We start from the raw sequence: 6,294 nt of genomic DNA on the forward strand, positions 1-6,294 counted from the left end.
AAACGTCAAGGATACGAAGTAAGAGTAGCAGGTGAGGTCGTTAATGAGGGAAAACTAAACATGAAGTCGAATGGTGGAGGAGATGAAGTAGCAGCATTGATTTACACTCCCACCAGTCGGGCGATAATTACGATTCGTACAAAAGTAGAGGGATTCTAAGATAAATTAAGGAAACCATAGTTTTGTTAATCTAACTCACGTTCATTTCGTTTTGTTACCATTTTTTACACTTTACCAAGTGTAGCACATTGGTATTATAAATTGTTCATGTACAAAAGCAACTTAGTTTTTTTAGAAAAATATTTCGTTAAACTTCAGGGAAAACATTTTTTTGGCCTCAAGTAGAACATTTACAGTATATATTTATTACATTTTATTATTATTTTATAAAACCAAATTTTCAGATCAGGAAAAAAAAATTTATCGCCACCATGTGCCCTCGACTCGAATTTTCCAAGCTCTGGGCATAGGTTACGATACTGGTTAGGGTTGTGATGTTCAACTAATATTAGACGACTCGTTAAGGTTTAAAACATATAACCAAATATCACTTTATTACACTTGCGCTCGGAAATTCGGAACAATCCCTTTTTATTTCCATCTAGTTCATACAAAATTTTAACTTAAAACATTTTATTCGCAACAACTCATCGCATAAAATTTCGTCGTGTTGCTGGCCGCGTCATGGTTGTCTTTGGTCTAGATGAGTGTTCATCCGCGGGCCTTCTAGTTACCCTGGTCATCTTGTTCGGTTTGACCGGCTCGATCGTAAGGAACGAGTTGGGTGCCATAAAGTACGGTCGGTTGATCTATTAGTGGAGCGTCGGGTTGGACATATGGTTGGATCATAAGGTGGGTGTTTGGTTGGTCAAATGAAGGTGTCACGTTTTGTACATTAAATGGTGCTATAGGTGGTTCTGTTTGAGGGTTACAGCGCCGATAGGTGTCGATTAAGTGACCATAAAGTCCACAATAAGTGCAAAGGCGGCACAAAGTGTTGGCTGTGTGATGTTTTTAACAAGTGGGGTATTGTGGAAAAATGTCTGCGATAAGGTTTTCTGTCAGGTACAGGATTAAGAGCAACATGGTTTAGCGGAATAGCTGATATGGCATAATCGTGGTTGGTTTCACTCCTTTGATGGTTGTTATCGGGTGAAGACGGTTCAGCTTCAGCCTCTTCAATTTGATTCGTGGAGACGCGTTGAGTGCCTGTTGAACTTGAACGACTATAGTAGGAATAATTGCGGCCATTTGTTCAGCTATCAAAGCTGCCATTTGGTGGTTGGAAATCGTCGGTTGACGATGATGACGACAATAAGGCGGCATCAGCGAGGGACAACTTAAGTAAGATGTTTAACCCATAACGAGAATTGATTGTCAGATGGTTAGGATTCATAGATTTGTGAAATCATGGAACTTAGGGAAAATCCCATGATTCAAGAATACAAATCTCATGAAAATATTATGGAGTATCAAAGGGTAACAAAAGTCTAACCCTTTGAAAAATTACAATGAGTTTAGGGTGATTTGTTCAAAGAAAATTCATTAGAATCTCGTGGAATATTTTAGGATTTATTCCGATGGTTTATATATGAAACAATATAATAGCCACATGGAATAAGATAAAATAATAGAGTTCATGATAAAATAATATTTCATCATAAAATATTGAAAATCATTGGTTTGGCACATCATAGATTTTAGTACGACTTCCGTGCGTCACTTTCGTAATTACGTGTGCACCCGCAATTACCGAGCTTTCGCATAGTCCTCATATGTCTACCCATTGACGTACAACTTAACCCGAAGAAATCATAAATCAATAAATGAAATAAATTTTGGGGTGTTGTAAAACGATGTTTAGGATAGCATCCATGAATTAACACGGACACATTTGACATATCAAAGTGTTGTTAGTTCACGTGACGTTTGGTGTGACATGCTTTGGCCTAATAGGTATCAGTACTCTCATCGATAGTCCCCAGGTAGGCAAACTGGTCCATTAATTGGATTTATACGAATGCCAGCCTAGACAGGCGTCCCGATTACCGGTACGTAACCCTTCTAGTTACTACATGTCCGTCACAAGAACTCACTTTGACAAGAGTGAAATATCAATTGAAATTTGAAATTCCAAAAACGAAATGAAATCAAAATCATGAGTAATTGAAATGTATTAAATAAAATGAATTGATTCAAGACTTTAGATATATATAGGAATATGAATTAGAATATTGAGTATTCGTATATAGTATAAGGTGCGTGCGACGTGACAAAGAAAAAGAAATAATAAACTATGATTTAATAATAACACACATATTGTCATTTATGGCACATAATACTTAGAATATTACAATTAAATGTGCTCACATGCATATGTGTGTGACATTAAAAAATTTAAATCATGGACACTTTAAATATTTTTTTTAGCCAAGACAATCAAACAATTAAGCACATAAGGTACCTAAGGTACCTAATCAACTATAGACTAAGTATAAGGGTCTAATAACCTAAACCTAGTTTCCTATAGTCATTGGCTCTGATACCAATCTGTCACACCCCGACCCGCAGCGGAAAGGTACGGGGCATGATGATTGCCCACAGCTCATGACAACTAATTATTCGTTCAATATTTAAAGCATAACCATTTAAATAATCACATAACATATAATAGTCAAAATTGTTCATACATTGTTCAAAACAAACATATCAAGATTTCAATTTAATTTCCTAAGGCCCATGCTACGTGTCCACATCACTTGATCATCAACTTTGAAAAACCTGCACCGTTAGAAAAATATATTTTTGGGTCAACAAATAAGTTGGTGAATAATTTCCTCCGTTTTATAGAAAACAGTTTTATATTTATTTCTTTTTAAAAAATATTTTTAACATGCACCTCAAGGTTAGTGTGTAAATGGTCTCATATCATCAACATAGTAAACATATCCATAAATCCAAATTTACCAAACAAGAATACACCACCAATAACAACACAAACAACCAAAATAAATAGACTCCTGATAATAGCGTGCATTAGGCTCAAGCCCCGAGGAGCGAGTCTAATACTGTTGGCGATACTAGGCTACAACCCATGACCGTGGGGAACCTAGTCAGCCGTGTGGATCCACTAGAGTAATAGCATGCAATAGACTTGACATCAGATAGCATATAGAATTATAGAGTACACATAAGACGTTCACATAATAACACTTGATCATAGCATGTTAAGTAAATCGAAAAGTGTAACGTGATGCACCCCAAAATTTGTAAAAGATTAAAAAGGAGAAATGGAAGAAATTACTCACAGGTTGCGAAGAGACGTTCCACGAGAATTAACGCACGAACTGGAATATGTGGAATTCTAAGATAATAACCGCATTGTAAATAACAGACATACTAAACGAAAGGATAACCTAATGATTTTAGGAAATTGGGTTCTCCTATTTGGAGGCTTGGAAATATATAAAATTATATTTGTTCAACAAAGAAATAACCAAAATACTAATTGTATATGTTTTAGAATTTATTAATATGGCAAAAATCATAGAACTGCTATTTTAATGGTTTTAAATATTTGATAAAGGCAAATGATTAAATAAGTTCATCAAGTTCATCAAAAAATTATATAGATTCAATTTAATATCTATCCCCAATTTTATTTTGAAATAATAATTTCGTAATGGGATTTATTTGTCTAAACCATTCCACCAATTATTTAGTTATATAATCATAAAAAATAAAGAAAATCCATAATAATTTTACAACCATCATATAATATGTAAAAATCAGTAATTTTATTTATAAAAATTGTTTATGATAAACTTGTATATATTTTTAAAGGATTAAAATATATAAACATGAGTGGTGCAAATTAGATCTAAAAATTCCCAAAAAATTAAGGAAAGGTTCTATAAAAGTTACCTAGTGTTTATATAATCTGAAATAATCAACAAAAATATTTATTGAATTTTTATAAGACTATCTTGTATTTTTATTTGATTTAACTAGCGATTAAAATATATATAATTCACCAAAATTCCAATTTGATATCTAAAAATTCCCAAAATTTACACATAATATGCTAATATGATATATAACAACATTATACTTTCAATTTCATCAAAACACAAGTCTAAAACTAAAAGCCCCAAATTCTATGCATGAAGAACCCTAATTTCAACCAAAACTAAAATCGGATAAATTATCCTTCTATCACTGAAATTGATAGAGGGCTTTTGTAGAGAACGAAAAATTAAGCAAGTTAGGCTTTGGAATCACCTGAAAAGGTTAAGAATTGAAGGAGTTATCATCCGCACAAGTTACAAGCCCTAGATTCGATCTCGATTAAATTCGCGATGTTGAAAGGTGATTTGCAGGTTTTGAGAGTTGGTATTGTTGTGTAGCAGATTTTAGGATCAATGGGAATATTTTTTTTTGTGTATCATAGTCAACGAATTTGAAAAGAAACGAGTTGAGTTCTATAGGCCTTTAATGGTGTTTAATAAGCTTTAAATTGAAATAAATTCGTGTTAATCAAGGGGTATAAAGAATCATTTAATGATCGATATACAATCTCTACCTCCTATGAATCAAAACAGACCGAGCGAAGTCAAAAAGACGCGTTCGGGTTTGTCCCGGTCGCGTATAACTCGTTGTGGGGAAGAAGAACAGTAGAGCAAGTTCTAATATGCTTATAAATTAAAAATGGATGCTGAATGTAACACATAAGTTACAATGCTTCAGTGGTTTTGTGCGCGTGTGTTTGTTGTTTGTTCGTATGTAGCCTGGTTCGATTCCCGCGCCTATCCGTTTCAAACTCTTTTTTTATTAAGTGGGTTTCCAGTAATTACATCTTTAGACCTTGCAGATTACATAAGATACTAACTGGACTAACTTAAATAACTAACTTAGTTAGCATATTGCATTTATAAAACTAACAACCAACCTAACTTAGTTAACTAGTATTTTATACAAAACTAGTTAACTTAATTAGATTTACTAACCAAGTTAATTCATTTCTTTTATAAAACTAACCAATAAACTAACCTAGTTAATTACGCTATATACCAACTTAACCAGGTTTACTAACCTAGTTAATTTCGATATATACCAACTTAACCAGGTTTACTAACCTAGTTGTCTAACTCGTTTTAAATATGTAGTTTCCATAAATTACAAAAACAACCCTTTAACTTAAAACTTTGAAGTTTTGACAATATAACCCTTCAAAATTAAAACTTGTTTTAACTACCATCCTCTAGCGTAGTTAATTATTTACGTCATAATTTCTAAGCGATCTAACTGGGTTTTATTTACAAACCTCCGTTTTTATTCCGGTTTTAAATCCGACGATAAATTGATGGATATAGTTTTGAATATAAAATGATAAAATAAAATTATAAAAAATCTTATTATTTATTTTTTAAAAGGTTCGGTTTTACGATCTGGGTCGAGTTTCAGAGACTCGTTTTTTACGGATGTTACAGAGATGCGCTAGAACAGGAGGATGGGTGGCTTCGAAGGGGCTTGCTGAATCCTCAAAGCTTCCGTCCTTTGTGTGTCTAGGAGGTAGTTTTAGGGTTTTCCATTGTGCCAAGTTTACACACATCCTGTATACCCGTACATAAGGGAAGGAATGGGTTGGGTTCGGTTTGGATTTGGTAAAGGTTTGGGCTAACATACATGGGCCAAGAACAATATAAGTGACATTAATAACTGAAGTTGGACTCGGTTTGGTTTGGGCTTAGAGGGATTGGGCCGACAGTCTGCACTTGACAAATCTCCTTCGACGAAACACATGTTTCGTCAAACAATGATGGGTGTCGACGAAATATCGCTGTTTGTCATTTATGAAGGTTCAATGCATAACCTTAACCATATAATACCAATACTAACCATTCACATAGCACAAAGTCAAGCACTAGGATATACGAACCATACAAATACACCATACAAGACACCACATGAAACAAATGGTAATCAAAACAGGATCGTGAGACAAGTGATGCATATAGAAAGGACCTTGATATCTCGGGTTGTCACATCATCCCCAACTTGAAAGAAATTTCGTCCCGAAATTTGATAAGTAACCCAAAAGCGGTGAAGTGCCAGATCAGGATGACTGTGGATTTTCCTCGGGTACCACATCACCCCCAACTTGAAAGGAAATTTCATCCCGAAGTTCCTCAATGGTATCAGGAGTTGATTCAACCATGCGATCAACTGGAGATATTAAAGCCGCCTCTGATTATTACGTTCCCACAAGGACTACGGTCCACGCACTGAGTTCCA

General features: G+C 34.4%; 1 long non-coding RNA gene across 1 annotated transcript; it reads right to left on the reverse strand.

The window, feature by feature from the left end:
• Positions 1-2,641: 2,641 nt before the first annotated feature.
• LOC110909668 lies at positions 2,642-4,449 on the reverse strand. The gene is made up of 3 exons (XR_002575524.2): positions 4,282-4,449; positions 3,309-3,364; positions 2,642-2,781 (listed from the first exon to the last, which is right to left on the reverse strand). It is a non-coding gene; the product is annotated as an uncharacterized LOC110909668 (long non-coding RNA).
• Between the last annotated feature and the right edge of the window lie 1,845 nt (positions 4,450-6,294).

This window comes from Helianthus annuus, chromosome 15 (assembly GCF_002127325.2).
Source record: "Helianthus annuus cultivar XRQ/B chromosome 15, HanXRQr2.0-SUNRISE, whole genome shotgun sequence".
In the NCBI taxonomy this organism is placed as follows: Eukaryota; Viridiplantae; Streptophyta; class Magnoliopsida; order Asterales; family Asteraceae; genus Helianthus; species Helianthus annuus.